General features: G+C 38.7%; 1 protein-coding gene and 1 pseudogene across 1 annotated transcript in view; both read left to right on the forward strand.

The window, feature by feature from the left end:
- HS6ST3 (heparan sulfate 6-O-sulfotransferase 3) overlaps positions 1 to 18,729 on the forward strand; it is a 661,842-nt gene that overhangs the window by 493,093 nt on the left and 150,020 nt on the right. The gene's annotated exons all lie outside the window — the stretch shown is intronic.
- LOC141276989 (ubiquitin-conjugating enzyme E2 variant 3 pseudogene) lies at positions 9,952 to 13,404 on the forward strand (annotated as a pseudogene).

Below are 18,729 nucleotides of genomic sequence, written 5' to 3' on the forward strand. Positions count from 1 at the left end.
GAGGGTTAAAAAATAAGTAATGTAGCATGTTATGCATTGTGATTATAAACTGCTGAATTGGCATTTACTGTGACAAGAGTCTCCAATTTACTGGATACGTGTCATTGGAATTTGCCCTTTCTTTTTATGTGTCTTTCCATGATGAATACCAGTGCTGGGAAATGAAGAGCTCTTACCCTTTTCATGATTTGCTGAATGCTCACGAACTTGCCAATTGATGCTCCTGTAATTTTTGCCTCAAGGTCACCTGAGGGGACAGAGTCATCCAAACAAGGTCACTGACTCTGTGGAAAGTTAATAGTTGTTTCTTGAAAAGAAAAGTCACAGAAAACTTAGGATACCACGGATATAATTACTCTAAGATGGAAAATGAATGAAGAGAATGTTTTCTTTTAATAATGAAATTCATTTAAAATGTGATAAATACTGCTTGGACAACTAAGGTCATTTGGTCTGCTCTCAGTAATTCAATTAGGAGAAATCTGAAGGCAGTAAGTGTGTGGTAGGTGGGAGCTGTAAAAGCACTGGACTGTTAATAATTTGAGACTTTCTCATCCCTTTACGCGGATGAAAGTGGATCAATTATGTGAACGCTCGGGTCTCCGTATCGTCCTCATTTCATGTATAGGCCTTGAGGGACGTTGCTCAAGGACCCCAAACCGTGAGGCAATGCTCTTGCTCTTTGGAAGAGGGTCACTGTCTTCAACTTGATTTTTCAAACCAGGAAAAATGCAATAACGGGCTTTTTTTTTTTTTCTTTTCAAGTCGTAATTTCAATGTCCTGAGAACATAGAGCCCTTTTGAATCAGAGCAGCTGCTAAGAACTAGGGCAAACATTCAACAGCAATTTGAGAAAACATTTAGCATTATAGCAAGCAGGGACTAGCTGAACGTTCCTAAGAGTGTAGACCCAAAGAGCATGTGGGTTAGGCTTCTGGTGCGTTTTCCCGTAGATAGTGGAATTCTTAGATTTGGGTAAGCTGCTCTCCACCCTCCGGCAGACACTGGGGGTGGGATCTAAATTTAGTTTCGCCCAAAGCAAATCTGCTAACAGTGTTCATGTTTTTCAAATGAAAAAAATTAGAATACATGGCTTGACAATTACAAACACATTTATGAGGATAGTGAGATTGTCCTGAAAATTTTTAGAAATGGGATTAGCATACATATGCTGTACCTCAAAGCTAAATAAAGCTTTTAAAAAGTCGTATCATATGTCTGATTGTTATAACATATGTCTAGTTATCTATAGCATGATTTGTTTCTAAATAATTAAGAATTAGCCATCATCTTTTGATTCTGTTCTTCTTTAATGAAGTTGATTGCACACACACAAAAAATAAAGTATCTCGGTACCACCTTTTTTCTAGTGCCTTTTCTTAGTATTAACCAGTGTAATAGGCCTATTGGCTGTTGGTGCAATGCCTTGTACCAAATGTCAAATGACCTTAAAAAAAATGTTTTTGAGCACATCTTGGAAACCACATTGACCATTTGGAAAGTCCAATGGTATATGTGTTGGAGTATTTAGATATCCTGATGACATTTTATTTTAAGGAACCTTTTATTTTAACGTTCTGAACAAGTGGGTCACCGTTAGGGGTTTGCTCCAAAGGCTGAGGCTGGGGTGAGGGATACCTGAAACAACCAGGAACAAAAAAGGTACAAGAATGAACGCTGAATCGCAAATCAGGGAAGTAGAACTTCCTATAAGTCCAAGAGCGATGTGGATGCTTGTGTGGAAACAGGCAATTGAACTAATGGGGCAGAAGACCGAAATACAAGAATGATGCTGGAGGGGAAGCAAAATGTAAAGACCCAAACCATGGCCAAAATAAGCCTGAAGGGCTTGTGGGGTGTATATATTGGCCTGCAAAGCCGTGCTGTTGTGAGTGGGTACGTCTGAGAAAGCTGTGTAATAGCGGTAGATAGCTCCATCTTTCCGATGTGTCTTAAATTCATTCTCTCTCTATCCGTTCAATTCCTACCATTACCTAAATCCCTGTTATCTTGAGTCTGCGATACAGGGACAGGCTGTTCTTTCTGCTACCCGCCCTCTAGTCCATCGTTTATCTCGGTTCTGGACTCACAGTACTGACCCTGTCACTCTTTCCTTTGAAATTCCTTGAGCGCCTCCCATTGGCGACTGGATTAAGTCCCAACATTTTAGTCTGGAATTCAAGGTTCAACTCCAGCCCATATTTTGAAACCTCTTTCTCCCTCAGTTCCCTGTGATCAATCATTTATTTATTCATTCAACACGTATTTATTGAACTCCTAGCATGTGTCAGGAATGAACAAAAGTGTTTTATCCTAAGTGTACGTTCACCATTCCCTAAGTCCACATTATATGTTCTTATCCCCAGTTCTTTCCTAATGCCATCTTGTTTTTCTGGAATGTTCTTTTCCATCCCACTTCTTTTATTTATTTGTTTGTGGCTGCGTTGGATCTTTGTTGCTGCGCGGGCTTTCTCTAGTTGCAGCGAGCGGGGGCTACTTTTTGTTGTGGTGTGTGGGCTTCTCATTGTGGTGGTTTCTCTTGTTGCAGAGCACGGGCTCTAGGCACGGGGGCTTCAGTAGTTGTGGCACGCGGACTCAGTAGTTGTGGCGCACGGGCTTAGTTGCTCTGCAGCATGTGGGATCTTCCCAGACCAGGGATCTAACCCATGTCCACTGCATTGGCAGGTGGATTCTTAAGCACTGCGCCACCAGGGAAGCCCCTTCATCCCACTTCTGACTGTAGAAGTCATATTTATCTTTCAATACTTAGTTAAAATGCCCTGTCTTCCCCATTATCATCTCAGACTGAATTAGTATAGTAATTGCTCGTCTTCTGACCTAGACTCTGCACAGTGTCCACATCATAGGCCACCTTGTCCCTCTTGCTGTCCCTGGCATGGCTTCCTTGCTGCACCCTCCTCTCAGGTGGGTGAACCTCCCTGTGATTCCTCAGCATGTTATTCCTCCCTTCTGGCGGGCCTGGCTCACATTCCTCTAATGGCTTGCAGAATTCTTACACCTTCTCCAGCTATTAAAATTAGCTAAAAGGCATCTCCTTCAAGCAACAGTTCCTCGTCTCCTTCTACCCTCAGACCATATTATAATAAGCCCTCCTTCCTTCAGGTCTTCTCAGCATCTGGTTTTCTCTCTGTTAGGGCACTTGCTTCATACTGTTCGGTATGCAATGAGTTGTCTATGTGTCTTTTCCTTTATGCAGCTTGGAACTCATTTGGACTATGGAAACCAGATTCTCCTTGGCTCTCTTTCCCCAGCAGCATGTGGTCCGATTCTTTGTTCATAACAAAGTCTTTAGTAAATTTTTGTGGAATGAATGAATGCATACTTTTTTTTTTTTTTTTTTTTGGCGGTACGCGGGCCTCTCACTGTTGTGGCCTCTCCCGTTGCGGAGCACGGGCTCTGGACGCGCAGGCTCAGCGGCCATGGCTCACGGGCCCAGCCGCTCCGCGGCATGTGGGATCTTCCCGGACCGGGGCACGAACCCGTGTCCCCTGCATCAGCAGGCGGACTCTCAACCACTGCGCCACCAGGGAAGCCCAGAATGCATACGTATTTGGCTCCGTATATTACTGTCATGACACACATCAGATATGTAGAAGCTTAATACCTGGTGTATAGTCTCAGGAATACATATATATATTTAATTTCATATATATAATTAAATTCTACTAGTATATATAATGCAGTCATATATTATAGTCTCTCTCTCTATATATATCTATATTTATATATATGTAAACACATTTGTATGTATATAACTGATGTATAAATATAATAGATATATACATGCATATTTGCATGTGTGTGTATATATTGTATGTATATAATTATATAAAATGGATAAAATTATATATTTGGTATGCAGTCCAATATATATATATAAAATTTGGTATGCAATCCAATAACAGAAGCGTCATACCATCACCTTCCCTTGGGCTAAACGTATCGAGGAAGCTCTCTCGTTAACTAGCAGGAAGTACAGGCAAGACGGTGTCATGGCCATCGAGTGCAAGACATGGGCCACGTGTGTGAAAGCAGTGACACATGTCGGCACAGGCCCCTTGGACACCTCTTGGCGCAGGAAACATGCTGTGAGCTGTGAGAGTGTCCCATTGACCTCCCCAATGGGGAGGTCACTGTGCCTCTTGGGTCAGCCCCCTTATTCGTTACTAACTGTCTTTTCGTCTTGGGAGCAGCTGTCTCTCCAGGAAGAGATTAGACCTTCTGGAGTGTTGGGAAAGGTAGGGCTGGGGCATACTGGATGCTCTTCTGTGTGAGAAACCCACTTCTCTGAGTATGAATCAAATCCCCCTCTTTCAAACACAGATAATCCACTCCCTGCCAATCAGTCTTCACGTCATCAAGTCTCCATCTATGGTCTGAGTATCTATGGAAGAGATGCTCAAACACACTTTTTGCTTCCTTGCCTTTCCCGTTCTAGTCCATCTCTTGTCTACCCTTTTCTCTCCCTCCCTTCCCTCCTTTCCTTCCCCCTTCTGTTTGTCTGTTTGTTGCTTTCTCACTCTTTATTTTTAAGGTATGACTCTGCTTCGATGTACTTGGTACACACAGTAAAAGGAGCTGATGATGAAAGTAACCATCGTCACTTTGTATTGAATTGTTGGTGTACAGCCTTAAGATTTGAAAGCATCTCACCTGTTTGTTCTTGACTGTACAGTGCCTTAGAGCAAATTGTTTTCTGTGTTTCTTTGAAGGGAAGACTAAATGCAGTCAAACAGATACTTAGTAACTTTGGATGCGAATTACGCATCCAGTCTTTGAGGAACTTTGTGGGGATACGGGTTCTGAAAATATTGCTGCCGTCAGCAATAGCGCTCGTAATTACTCTAAAACTGTAAATGTAAAAAGGCGTTGCTGGGCTATCTTCATCCTCCTATTTGCCTGTTTTTTAGAAATGCCATTAAAAAATGCAGCACTGATAAAGGAAATGGGGAGGATTTTCTTATGGTGCTCCAAAATCCCAATCACATCACAGTAGTTGTCAATGAATTGATGACCAAACTCTGATGGCTGACTGTTTGCTCTGCAAGAAAATAGAAATGCTTTAAACAATTTTTTTAATGCCAGTACTATTTGGTGTCTTGTGTTTGCTAAAATCTTTTCTGAGGTGAATGCAAAGGCAGGGGAGCTTCACATTTTATTCATACCGGTCTTGAACCAAGAGGATTAGAAAACACAATTGTCTGTTCACTGTGGATTTGATTCCTGTCTTCCACTCCCTCCCAAAGAAACAGAGGTTGGGTAGTAGGCAACGTATAAAATCTTTTGAAATTTTTGTTTTTAGAAGTACCACTTGCAAAAAATAAATATCCTGATGGAAACTAATGACGTCTGTAGTGAACCAGACTCTCTATGGTTTATTTTTAATCATTAGTGTAAGAACAGACATCTCATCTTTATCTTTTACACATCCTAGATGTGCCTATTCTGAAAGCTATCGTTATTAGAAAAAAAACTAGAGTTAACCTGTTTGAAGTGGTTATTCAATTTGACAAGGTCAGTACCAATTTTTCCCCGTCAGGAGTTCAGGGAACTTCTTGGCTGTCTTGGCCGGCTTACTAGCAATTTTTGTTATTTTTTGAGGTGTGTATCAGTGGAGGGAAAAGATCACCTGAGCCCTTAGGACATTGTTATGTTTATATTTTCTCTCTGCCAGTATCTGTCAGGGGAGAGCAAAATGACCATCTTAGTTCTTTACTTCATGCTTTTCAGTGCAACTGAATTCCTCAATCTAACTTATAATGGCAGGGACTCGAGAAACTGTGACCCCACCCCTGATAGTAGGTGGGTGGTCAACTTTTCTTAAGGAGGTTAAATCAGGGGACATTTCACATGTGTTGGAAAATGTGCTTCAAAGTCAAGTTCAACGGGGAATACCAAAGTACTTGGAATGCACACGATTATGGCTCATCTCCAGGAGGATGAATGCCATAGAAGGCATCATCATTTTGAATTCTTACTCAAAACTTGTGAAGGAGCTGTTAATGGGAGGACAGCTGATTTTTGCTTAGGTTTTTTCATTTGTATCTATGCCCAAATAGTCAGTCTTATTGGAAGCCTGGATAAAAGAACTACTCCTTTCATTTACAAGATTGTTCAAAGACCCTCTGGTATATCTGTGATGAGCCTTCTCCAGGAAAAAAATTCTGATTGTTTGCTGAAGAATATTACTACAGCTAGTGCTGTGGAAAGCCGGACATTGGTGATAAAGGGTAAAATGAAACTATACCCAAAACCCACAGCTCATGCTCCTTCCATACTGACCAGATGTGCATTTTGTCCCTGGAAGTTGGGTGGGGATGGCTGGGGAAAAATGGCGAGACAGTCAGACCACAGTGTGATAAAGAGTAGAGATGTGTCTCCTAACCTTGTGTACTTGTCAACCTTCTGTTGGGCTGCTCAGTTCTCTCTACATCTTCTGAGAGGAGATCCTGCATCTCAAGAACAAAGGAGTGGGCTGAGCATAGTTTATTAATATTTCTGTGTCTTTATTCATAAACTAAGGGAATTATGAAGATTATCTTTGAACATCTGAAAAAAGCATTGTTAAAAATAATTCATGTGAATATTTTTTAAATGCAAGGAAAGTCAATTACGGTCATGGACCTAGATGCCAGGTATAGTTTAAAGTTATATGCTAAGTTGAGCAGAGCAGAACACTAATGCAATTAGTGATTTATTCCCCAATAGTGCTTTCCATCCATGATTTCTCAGGATGTTTTACAGAATCCCAATTATGTCACATACCCTTTCCTTTATTAAGGGAAATGTCATTTTATTTCAATCACAAATCCTGGTTAGATTCTCCCACAAACTGGAGGTACTGAGAAACTAGGACTGATGTCCGTGCCTCAAGCTTTGTGTGAGTTCTAAACCTTAAATTTCAGAGCAAACAGATTGGTTCTGTGTATATTATGCCTAAAACAGTCTCATGGTTGCTTTAAAGCCACATTTGGGATGCCTTTCCGTTGGGTGCCAGTTGTCCAAACCTAGATGTTTCATGGCAAAATGGAGTATTCTGACTTCCTTCGTGTGTGTGTGTGTGAGTGAGAGAGAGAGACAGAGCGGGAGAGAAAAATGCATGTGTCTCTGTGTTTTTTTGAGACATACCTCAAGTGGCCACACTAATTGCATTAGTGTGGCCAAGAAAAGAAGAAAAGTAGACTCCAACCAGCTCTAATGTTTATTCAGCACAAACAAAAATACATGTTCTTCCCTTATTTTTAGTTATTGCAAAGCAACGTTACAAACATAATAAGGATTATGTTAAAAAGAAAAAGAAAAAGACATTATCTAGAACTCTCACTTTTAAGATGTTAATACAGGAACAGTGTGCCCAGATGTATCCTGTTATCATTATTTCAAAAGAAATGTCTTAGAAGTTTGAAAAGTGCTTTGCTGTGAGTGCTGGAGGTTTAAAGATGCTACTGGTGACTTTTGCAGAAAGAGCTTTCATGAAGAAGCCGCCTGGCAATGGTCACGCCAACACCAAAAGTATTCAGTGTAATCTTTTAGACTCTTACCTGTCTGTAGATGTGAAAAAGGAAGTGAAGGGAGGAAGATGGGAAAGTTCTGTTCAAAATTACCATCAAAGCAGTTGGGAAGGAAAAACAGCACACCTTAGCTAGTAGCCGAAGTCAGACTTTTGCAGAATAAAAATTAAGAGGCACTGGCCATAAGGAGGTACATTGAAGCTGAAGCGACGCCTGACTTTGTAGTTACATATAACTGTCACCCACATCCATATCAACACTATCAATAGTATGCCTGTTCCTGCTGTTCATATAAATGGAATCAGACCGTATGAACCTTTTTTGGCATCTGGCTCCTCAACAAAATGTCTATGAGATTTATGCTTATTATTTCATCCATCATTAACTTGTTAAATTTTAATCCTGTCTACTGTTCTATTCTATACCACGATTTACTTATCCCTTCTTCTATTGATATTATTTGGGTTGTTTCCGGTTTCTGGCCATTATGAATAAGGCTTCTGTGGATATGCTTGCATATGTCTTTTGATAGATATATGCACTTGTTTCTCTTGGGTGTATGCCTAGGGGTGTGATCGTTGGATCATAGGGTAAAGGTATATGTTGCTTTAGTAGGTAATGGCAACAGTTTTCTAAAGTTGTTGCACCAGTTTAGTTTTCCTTCAGCAAGCTATGAATGTTCCAGTTATTCCACATTCTTGACAACAAGTGGTATTATCAGTCTTTTGGGTTTAGCTATTCTAAAGAGGATGTAGTGGTATTGCATAGTTATTTTAATTTGCATTACACTGACGATTCTATTGATTTTTGCTAATGTGTCACTTAGGTATTCCCTTTTATATAGTGCCTGTTTAAATCTTTTGTTCAATTTTAAAAATTGGTTTCTTTGTCTTTTCCTTATTAGCGTGAAGGAATTTCTGAGATATACTATGTATAAGCTTTTTTGTTGGATAGATGTATTAGAGTTGGCCCTCCACATCCATGAGATATGGAGCGCTGACTGTTCTTTGGCTGTTTAACGGACTTGAGCATCTGCCGACTCTGATATCTGCGGAGGGTCCTGATACAGATCCCCTGTGGATACCCAGGACCAACTGTATAACTATCTCCTCTCATTCTTGGATTATTTTCTTCATTCTCTTCCTGGTGTCTTTTGAGAAATTAATCCTTAAATTTAATGCAATACAATTTCTCATTTTTTCTTTGATGTATATTAATTTTTGTACTAATTAAGAAATAATTTTCTACCCTAAAGTATGAAAATATTCTTTGTTTTCTTCTAGAAATTTTGTGAGTTTTTTCTTTCATACTTAGGTTCAAGGTCCATTTCATGTTAATTTTTAAGTATGATGTGAAATACTGACACAAAGTTCTTTTTTTTCTCATAGAGATACCCAGTGGCTCCATAACCATTTATGGAAAATAAATTCTTTTCCTCCTGAATATTTGGCATCTTTGTCATAAGGCAGTTTACTCTATATGTGTGCGTCTCTTTCTGGACTATCCATTCTGTTTACACACAGTCTTTTGTAAATTTTTTCTGCTTGTATATTATGGTTATAGTCTCATGATAATGATATTCAACACAGTACCTTTCAATGGACAGGATTTAATTTATAGATGCACTGAAATTTACTTAATCCCTTATGGCTTTTGAACTCAATTATTAAATTTTTTTTCTTACATGTACTGAACCATTATGTACCCTTGTTCCATACAAGTGCAGTAAGGCTAGCAAGGGAATTAAATTTTTAATGAAGAGAACCTCTGTTGTATAGTGTGAAGTATATTAATACAGCATCAGAAGAACTGAATTCCAATCAAGATTCTGCCCCTTATTAACTGTGCAGAATAGGTCTCAGCTGTAATTTGGGTATAATAACACTTACCTCCAGAAATATTATAAGAATAAAGCCTATTAATGGACAAGTGCTTTCAAAAATGTAAATTGTTATAAAAACGTTTTTGTTATTGATAAATAATAAATGTTCGACAAACAAAATCATGTTAGCTTAGTTGACAGACATAAAATCATTTTAGCCTGTTCATAAGAAAACAGACCTTATCTGGGACAAGCCTCTAATTCAGGAGAGATCTCCAGTCTTCAGGAACTTTAAATTGTAGTAACCTTTTAAGTATTAAGTACTTGCCCTATCTCCAAAATTGGAGCCCTCCTAAATCTGTAATTGTTGGGTTAATCAAATAAATGATTTTGAAGTTTCAAGAGGAGCTTTGTGCTCCTTTTCATCCACCTGATGAGGCGTGGTAGGTAGACTTGGCAGCCTAGATTGCAAAAACGAATGAAGGTGTCTCAGACATAAATTCAAAGACCTAGGGAAATGATGAGAATAAAACAGTCCATACATTTAGGATGGTCGGAGTCAAATAATTATGTGTTGGGTTTCCCAGGTGGCGCAGTGGTTGAGAGTCCACCTGCTGATGCTGGGGACGCAGGTTCGTGCCCCGGTCTGGGAAGATCCCACGTGCCGCGGAGCGGCTGGGCCCGTGAGCCATGGCCGCTGTGCCTGCGCATCCGGAGCCTGTGCTCCGCAGCGGGAGAGGCCACAGCGGTGAGAGGCCCGCGCACCACAAAAAATAATAATAAAAATAATAATAATTATGCATTGCTTGGACACTAGCAATTTCAGCAATGACACTGCAGAAGGATGGTCCTCTTAGACATTCTAGAATGGTCTGTAGGAGACGTGATGACCTTGACATCTTCAGCTTGCACAAGGTGGAGCTCAACAGAGATGTGTCTGCCTCTGCTCATTCCAAGATATTTCTCCTCACACTCAGCTCATTGGACAGCTCTCAGTCCCACCCTCCTGAGGTTCAGAGAAAAATGGATTTATTCAGTGTGCTAGTCCCAGCCCTGGGACATGATAGTCAGCTCAGTGTCCTGCTGTTGTATGTCAGCCCATGGAAATAATAACCCAAGTGACATGGAAACAGCGTTATTTTCTAAAACTTGATAGAAATTGGATGCAATTGGATTCACAGAGAATACAATATATTATTACGTGTATTTTGAAAGCACAGACTTTGGGAGAAGAGTATGTGTTACTGGGAGCAAGAAGACAAAGTATCTACGTGTGATGTTGGCTGTAAAGAAGCAGAGAGTCATAACTGGCAGGTTATGAAGAGTCATGAAATCGTTAAGGATAAAAGTGAAAGACCTGCTCTATTGCCATCAGTCGCTTACCTGGTTGATAATATTGTGAGCAATAAGAAAAAGTTGCATTCTCCTTCAATTTCAGTGAAGGAATATTAGTATAAATAGTGAAATGTTTTTAAGTTTTCCTTGTATCCTTAGAACTAATAGGGTATCTGAAGTCATCAAAACCACAGTGAAAGAAGACAAAAAGTGACTAGAAACTCAAAATCATCCATCTCTGGTCTCCCAGAAGAGTTAAACATTTAATTCCAAATTTCAGAGTTACCTAAAAGAAAATGTGTGCAAACTTTCCTAAGAATACAGTGTTGAAATTTCTGTATCTCATTACCTAGTCTTACAATTGCTTGGTTAGGGTAGATGGTGTCTTTATTAGCTTCGTAATTTAAACACTTAAGGTGCTAATTAAGGAGAAATAAATCAAGTTTTCTTTGGCATTTTGTGATGTCTATATGCTGTCTAGAAGAGATGCAACTTAGATGCAAAAACACAAATAGCTTTAAAGTAAAGGCTGGAAAAAGATATACCATGAAACAGTAACAATAATGGATCTGGAGTAGTTATATTAATATAAAGCAAAATAAACCTTCATATATTAATATTATTAGAAACAAAGGGAGATATTTCATAATGTTAAAAGGATCAATACATTAGAAAGATATAACAATTATAAATGTATATGCACCTTATAACAGAAACCCAAATGCTTGAAGCAGAAACTAACAGAATTGAAAGGAGAAATAGACAATTAAAGAAGTAATAGTTGGGGATTTCAGCACTCCACTTCAATAATTGATATAACAGGTAACTCAACAGAAAATCAGCAAGGGTATAAAAGACTGAACAACATTATCAACCAATGTTACTTAATTGACATTATTGCACATTTCACTCAAGGACTGCAGAATACACATTTTTAGAATGAAATATTCTTCAGAATAGACTATAGGATGAGCTCTGCAATAATTCTCAGTACATTTTTTAAAAACTAAAATCATGCAATCGTTGTTTTCTGACCACAAAAAAGTTAAATTGGAGATCCACAATAGAAGGGAATCTGTGCCGAATATTTGGGTACAAATACACTTCTAAATAACCCATGGGTCAAAGAAGAAACCAAAAGGGGATCAAAAGTTGTTCTGAGTTGAATGAAAACTAAAAAAAAAACAGATGAAAATTATGGACTGCAACTAAAGCAATGCATAGAGGGAAATTTATAACTCTAAATGCTTATGACACCAAAAAAGAGTTTCCAATCCCAATAACCTAAGCTTTCACCTTTAAAAAACTAGAAAAGAGCAAACCAAATCCAAAGTAATCAGAAGGAAGGAAATAATAACGATTAGAGCAGAAAATTGTGTTTACAAATTACCAAAATGGACTCAAGAAGAAATAGAAAATCTTGAGACCAGAACAAGAAATCTAATTAGTAATTTAAAATCTTCCCACAAACAAAAGCCCATGTTCTCTCATGTCTTAATTAGTGCATTCTATCAAATATTTAAAGAAGAAATATCAGTTTTTATAAACTGAGAAAATGGATGAAGAGGGAACACTTCTCATTTTTTTTTCGGGCCAGAATTACCCTAATACCAAAGCCATATAAAAACATCACAAGAAAACGACAGACCAACATCCCTTGTAAAGTTAGATGCACTCTGGGCTTCCCTGGTGGCGCAGTGGTTGAGAGTCCGCCTGCCGACGCAGGGGACACGGGTTCGTGCCCCAGTTCAGGAGGATCCCACATGCCGCAGAGCGGCTGGGCCTGTGAGCCATGGCCGCTGAGCCTGCGCGTCCAGAGCCTGTGCTCCACAGCGGGAGAGGCCACAACAGCGAGAGGCCCGCGTACCACAAAAAAAAAAAAGATACATGCAAACTCCTTAACAAATATTAACAAAACAAATTCAGCAGCATATAAAAAGGATTATGTACCATGAGCATGTGGGATTTATCGTAGGAATGCAAAGTTGGTTTTACATCTGAATATCAACCAATGTAATAACCACATAAATAGAATCAACAGCAGAAACCACGTGACCATCTCAATAGACACAGAAAGCACATTTGACACATGCCTTTCTGGTGGGGATACACAATGGTACATCTACTTTGAACAACGTTTTGACAGTTTCCTAAAAACTTACGTAACCTTATCACACAGCGTTGTAATTCCAAATTCCACTCCTGGGAATCTACACAAGAGAAGTAAAAATATATGTTCACACAAAGAATTGTAAGTGAATGTTCACAGCAGTATTACTCATAATGGTCCAAAACTGGAAACAATTAAAATGCCTGTGAATTTCAAAATGTGGTGTAGCCATATAATTGCTATTCAGCAATAAAAAAGGAACAAAATACCAGTACATACTACAGCATGAATGAACCACAAAATCATTATCCTAAGTGAAAGAAGCCACACAAAAAACCAAATCTCTATATTCTTTGATTCCGTTTATATAAGATGTCCAGAAAAGGCAAATTTATTGAGACAGATAGTGCATCAGTGGTTGCCTGTGTTTGGGGGTTAAAGCAGGATTGAGTGCAAACAGGCTCAAGGGAATTTTTTAGAGTTATGGAAATGGTCTAAAACTGCCTTGTGGTGATAATTGCCAACTGTATAAATGTATAAAAAATCATTTAATTCTACATATGCAATGGGTGAATTTTATAGCATGTAAAAATACCTTAATAAAACTGTGTAAAAAAGAAGTCTCAGCATTCTCATTTGTAAACAAATGGATGTACACAGCATTCTTTGTGTGTGTAAGAAATGAAGCAATTCATAGAAACTGCTTTACACAGTGCTTGACGGAGTTAACAGTGAATCAATGTTGTCAACACCATCATCATCATCTTTACACTGAGTCTAACCATCTGTCTTCAAGACCCTGGTTGCTGAGCCATGCAGCAGGAAATGCCACCCGAGTCAGTGTAGATTGGCAAGGCTAAGCCTTCATAATCTAACTTTGGCTGAATGCTCGATGCTTTCTGGCAGCTCTGGACTCTCATTTATTACCTTCTTCCGTTCTCTTCACTAAGCTCTTCAGAACCCCATCTCCTTTCAGTCACTCATTCTCACATGTAAATACCACCCTCTACCGAGTAGAATGTCTATGAAGGGATCTCCTTTGAAAATATTTCTGCATCTACAATGATCTTACAGTTGTCTTTCCTATCACAGTGTCAGAACTGTTCCTCCTCCTTTTCTCGGGCAGCTCTTGCTTCCGTGCCCTGGATCAAGTTCTTTGAAATCCTCAGGGATCTTATTAACATTCTGTCATTAACAAATAAAACCAGGGAGATCTCTGGCGGCCTAGTGGTTAGGATTCCGGGCTTTCATCGCTGTGGCCCGGGTTCAGTCCCTGATCAGGGAACTGAGATTCTGCAAGCCGTGAAGCACGGCCATAAATAAAACCAAACAAAACTATTTGCCAACCCAAAACTCTTTTTCAGTCTTCACTTACCATTAATTGATGTATCCAACAAATTTTTATTGAATGCCTGCATTGTGTCAGGTGCCCTCCTAGGGATGGGAGACATGATGGTCGGAAAGAAAGAAATGGCCCCTGCTTGAGCTGACGGTCTAGTAGAGAAACAGTAGTTAAAAATAATTGGAAGATGAATTAACAACTTTAATTATTAATTAATACAACCAAGGAAAAATGAGAGAATACTAAGAGAACATGTAATAGAAGCTCCAGGCAAAGTTTACTGAAAAAGTTATATTTAAAATGAACTGTAAAGGATGAATAGGATTTAACAGGCAGTTGAAGATTTAGGAGAGGGGAGTGGAGGAAGAATTCCCAGCAGAGAAATGTACAGATATCTTGAGGCCAAATACATGAGTATTGCTTGGCTTTGGGACTAGACAGGCCTGATTTGAATCCCAGTTCTGCCACTAACTTTATGCCATGGTATGGTTATGAGCATTAAGTGATAGAACCATTCTGAGAATCCAAGAGTACAGGATGGTCTTTCTATTCTGCATGGATAATTTAATGCTTAACAGACATCTCTTGTGTAGTCCTCACATCGTTCTAGGCATTATTTCCTTCGCTTTGAAATGTGGGATCAGAGATTGATAGGGCTTGAATCACTCAAGGACACTGACTAGTAAGTGTTAAGACATTTTAAACTCAGTCTTTTGAATAAGTTATGTTAATGTGATATTGTTATATAGCAGGTACTCAATGTTATTTCTTTTCTTCCTATTCCTTTCTTTCACACTTTCCTTTGATCTGACAGGACTATCATCAATTCATTGGACTAGATCACCTTCATGCTGATTTTTTTTTCTGGTATGCCTTTCTTTCCAGTATATTTGCTAAATTAAGATTTTAATACTGTTAAAATAGAGCTATGGTTAATTTTCAAAGGGCTGAAGATATTTTCATTTTTTCTTTACCATCACCACAGTTATAATGTTACGGCAATATTTTTAGCTTCAGCTCCCTTATTTCTAATATAAGGGATTTGAACTAGACAATAACTATGGTCATTTCCATTTCTCACAGTCTGTGGATGCATATTTCTGGTCTTTCTGTGTAACTTAATTTTCAAAATCTTACTTTTTATCATGTAGTAGCTATATTTTATGCCTTCATGAAAATAAGTAAACGAAAGTCATTTCATCCTGTTTCAGGGTATGTAATTTGTAGATAGGACACTGCATCTACTTTGGTTGCTTTTTTATGTAGAATAAACTTAGGAGTCAAAATTCACACTATAAGACATTTAAATTGTCTTAACGTTTATATCAATACATTTTAATTCTATAATGTCACCTATGATAACTTACACCACTGTATTTGCCAATTTTTTTGTTATGTAGGATGTCAACTAATCATGGAATCAAAAATGTCTTTCTCATGCTAAGATGGTCTTTTAAACCACGATAAACACCGAATTCCCACCTTTATTTGTGATACTCATAAAATAGTTGTGCATAAAGCAATTTGTATTTTGCTAAAGGCAAAATCTGTCAATCGTATTGAATATGTAGTAAAAGTACATTTGTAAGGCAATATTTAAACAGAGGAATAGATAATAGAAAGTAGCAGACAACTTCAGGTAGATTTTTCTATTCTCTTAATATCTAACTTTAACTTGTCATAAAATCTTCTGAAAGGGTCAGCATCCAATTAAACTCTTGTACTAAATGCCGAATACAGAAGCAGTTGCTTCTTTACAGAAAATACGCCTTCTGGAAATTTCTATAATGCATGTCAACTTTTTGAGGATAAAAAAGCGCATTTGTTATCCTAGTTCAGAGATAATTGCTTGCCATTAGGTGGGTTGGAACGTAAATTTTACTCATCTCTGTCAGCTAGTGTGTCAACTTCCTAAACTCCATCTCCATCTGCCCCTCCAGTAGAAGCTGAACATCGTTTTTTTGCCTTCCACCAAAATGATAATGACTCGTAAATGTAAACTGCATTGAAATCACATGTGTGGGAACGTTTATTAAGTTTTCTTTCTTTTTTTTTTTTTTTAGGAGTAGAGAAATCAGATGGGTTATCTTGGTTAAGCAACAGGATTAAAAAATAATCCCATCCAAACTCATTTGCTTTTTTTCTTACAATGGTGTAAACATATTATTTACTTTTAACTTTTTTTCTGTTTTTGCCTTCTCTCTCTCTTTCAAGAATTACATATGCAATTGGCTGTCAGGACTTTAAGACATAATAGTGTCACAGAAGAGGTACTTACTCTGCCTTCCTCTAAGACGGGGTGGGGTGTGAGACCAGCCACCTGCATGTTCCCTTGTGCCAGGATTCTTGTCTCTAAGCCCAGAAGTCACATTTTAGCACCACAGACTGTGACTTTAGGGAAAAGCCTTTAATAAAAATAGCTGTGGTTTCCAAAGTATCTACAGTTTTTGTTTTTTCCCAATGTTCACCAAGACTTTACTATTTGCCAAGCTCTATTTTAAGCTATTTATAGATATTAACTCATCTTAATTTTTACAGGAACCCTTTAAGATAGATACTGTTATGATGCCCATTTTGTAGATGAGAAAACCGAGGCAGGAGAGAGGTAAAGCCGGTAGCTGAACTCAGGAAGTCTGGACCGGTGGAGACTACCCTCTTAATCACGATATGATTTTATCTTTTAGCATACTCTCTTCTTCAATCCTGAGAAAAACCTGATCAGTCAGGCTGAGAAAACAGATGTTCAGAAAGTTTAGCTAGTGTCCTCCAGTTACACAACTAAAGCAACTAACAAGTGGTAAAGCAAGGCCTGGCAGCTGCTAACGCGCATGCTCAGAATGCCCTGTGATGTCAGAAGATCCCCCTACCTGCCCTTTCCCTACAAGGCATTGATCTACTGAAGGGGGCGAGGCAGGAAAACCTCATGGCGCTGCTGCTGCATTCCACCCATTCCTGGCAAAATCCTGTCAGGACTGGCCGGAGAGCACTTCCTGTACTGCTGTGCCACACCAGTTCTAGGGAAAAAAAAGAAAACATAGTGGAGGGAGCTAAGCACACCATTACAAACCCTCTTTTTCTTTTTTTTTTTTATTAGCTACATTTGGTATAATGCATATTTACCTTGATCATCTAGCTTTTTCCAGGGGAAAAAAAAAGGCAATGTGGTTTTCTTATAAAGATATGAGATACTGGTACACTAGTCTTACATTTACCCTCGAGGATAAGAATGCTTGCTGATAAGAAGGGAGCTCTAAAATACGGATACCGTGTCTCAAGTATTTAAGGATAAAGCGATAAGCATGCAGATGGGGCCATTAATGAACATTAATTGCTTTAAATTAGGTGTTATTGTGCAGTGGGTAAATTGGAAGGTACACGTTTGCACTGGTAATAGAAAATTAATTTAAATGCTTCAGGAAGCAACATATCACCTGATGTGCTAAAACCTGTTATTTGCAGTAGACTTCCAAGGAAACTTGAAGGGCATTATGTATTAAAATAAAATAAAATAAAATAAGCTGGAGGCATACATATGTGAAAACCTCCTTGGGTGTAAACCCTGTATGGCTACTGAGTTTGCCTACGCCAGGAAAGCTCCAGATGGGGACCTGGAGGGATAACGTGTCTCCCTTCTCTAGTGGCCCATTTCTAGCCAGGACCCCTCTGGGGTCACATCCAGAAAGCTCCCTCTCATGCCTCTCTTCGTCTCTCCAGCGGTAGTTTAAGCCTGTATCTTCTTATTCCGTCTCTGGAGAGTTGGTAACCAGAGGACATGCATGATTTGATGGCTCTCCAACTTTGTTCTACTTGGATAGAAGTAACCTTTTGTCACTTAAAGAAATGTGTCACTTTAAAAACACTTAATTTGTCACTTTAAAAACACTTTAAAAACTTTAAAAAAGTTTAAAAACTTTTTTAAGTGTCACTTTAAAAACACTTAAAAAAATGATATTCATATCACTATTTTGTTCTGGATCCTGCCCTGAAAGTGATATTATTTTAAAAATATTAAAAATTCTCTAATAAGAGAGGTACATAATAAAGACCTTTCGTTTTAAGACAAAAGTAGTAGGAAATTGTCATCGTAGCCGTTCTATTGACTCAGCCAATGGTGCTGCAGTAACTTAAGATAGGGGAGTGGAGTGGGGCTGAGAGGAGGGATAGAGATTTGAGCCTTAAGTGTCATAGAGTACACCATTGTGGGGTTGGGAAGACAAATTGAGGCTAGAAATTTAAATTTGAGAGCCATCACTTTAGGGATTATTTTCAAAGCTATGGGATTGTATGAGATCAACTAAGGAGTAAATGTAGCAAGTGAAGTTAATATAGAAAGAACTGAGCCCTTGGGGCACTCTGGCATTTTGAGGTCTGAAAAGAGGGGAATGAGCCAGCAAAGAAGACTCAGAAGAAGTGAGGTCAGAGACGAAATAGAAAATATTGGGAGAATGTGGTGTCCTGGAAACCAAATAAAGAAAATGCTTTAAAAACATGGGAGCCGCCAGCTGTGTTTAATGCTGCTTAGAGGTTGAGCAAAAAGACGTCCTTGTTGACCCTGGCAAAGTCATTTTTAGTGGTGTAATAGGGACAA

Source organism: Tursiops truncatus, chromosome 18 (genome assembly GCF_011762595.2).
Source record: "Tursiops truncatus isolate mTurTru1 chromosome 18, mTurTru1.mat.Y, whole genome shotgun sequence".
Taxonomy (NCBI): domain Eukaryota; kingdom Metazoa; phylum Chordata; class Mammalia; order Artiodactyla; family Delphinidae; genus Tursiops; species Tursiops truncatus.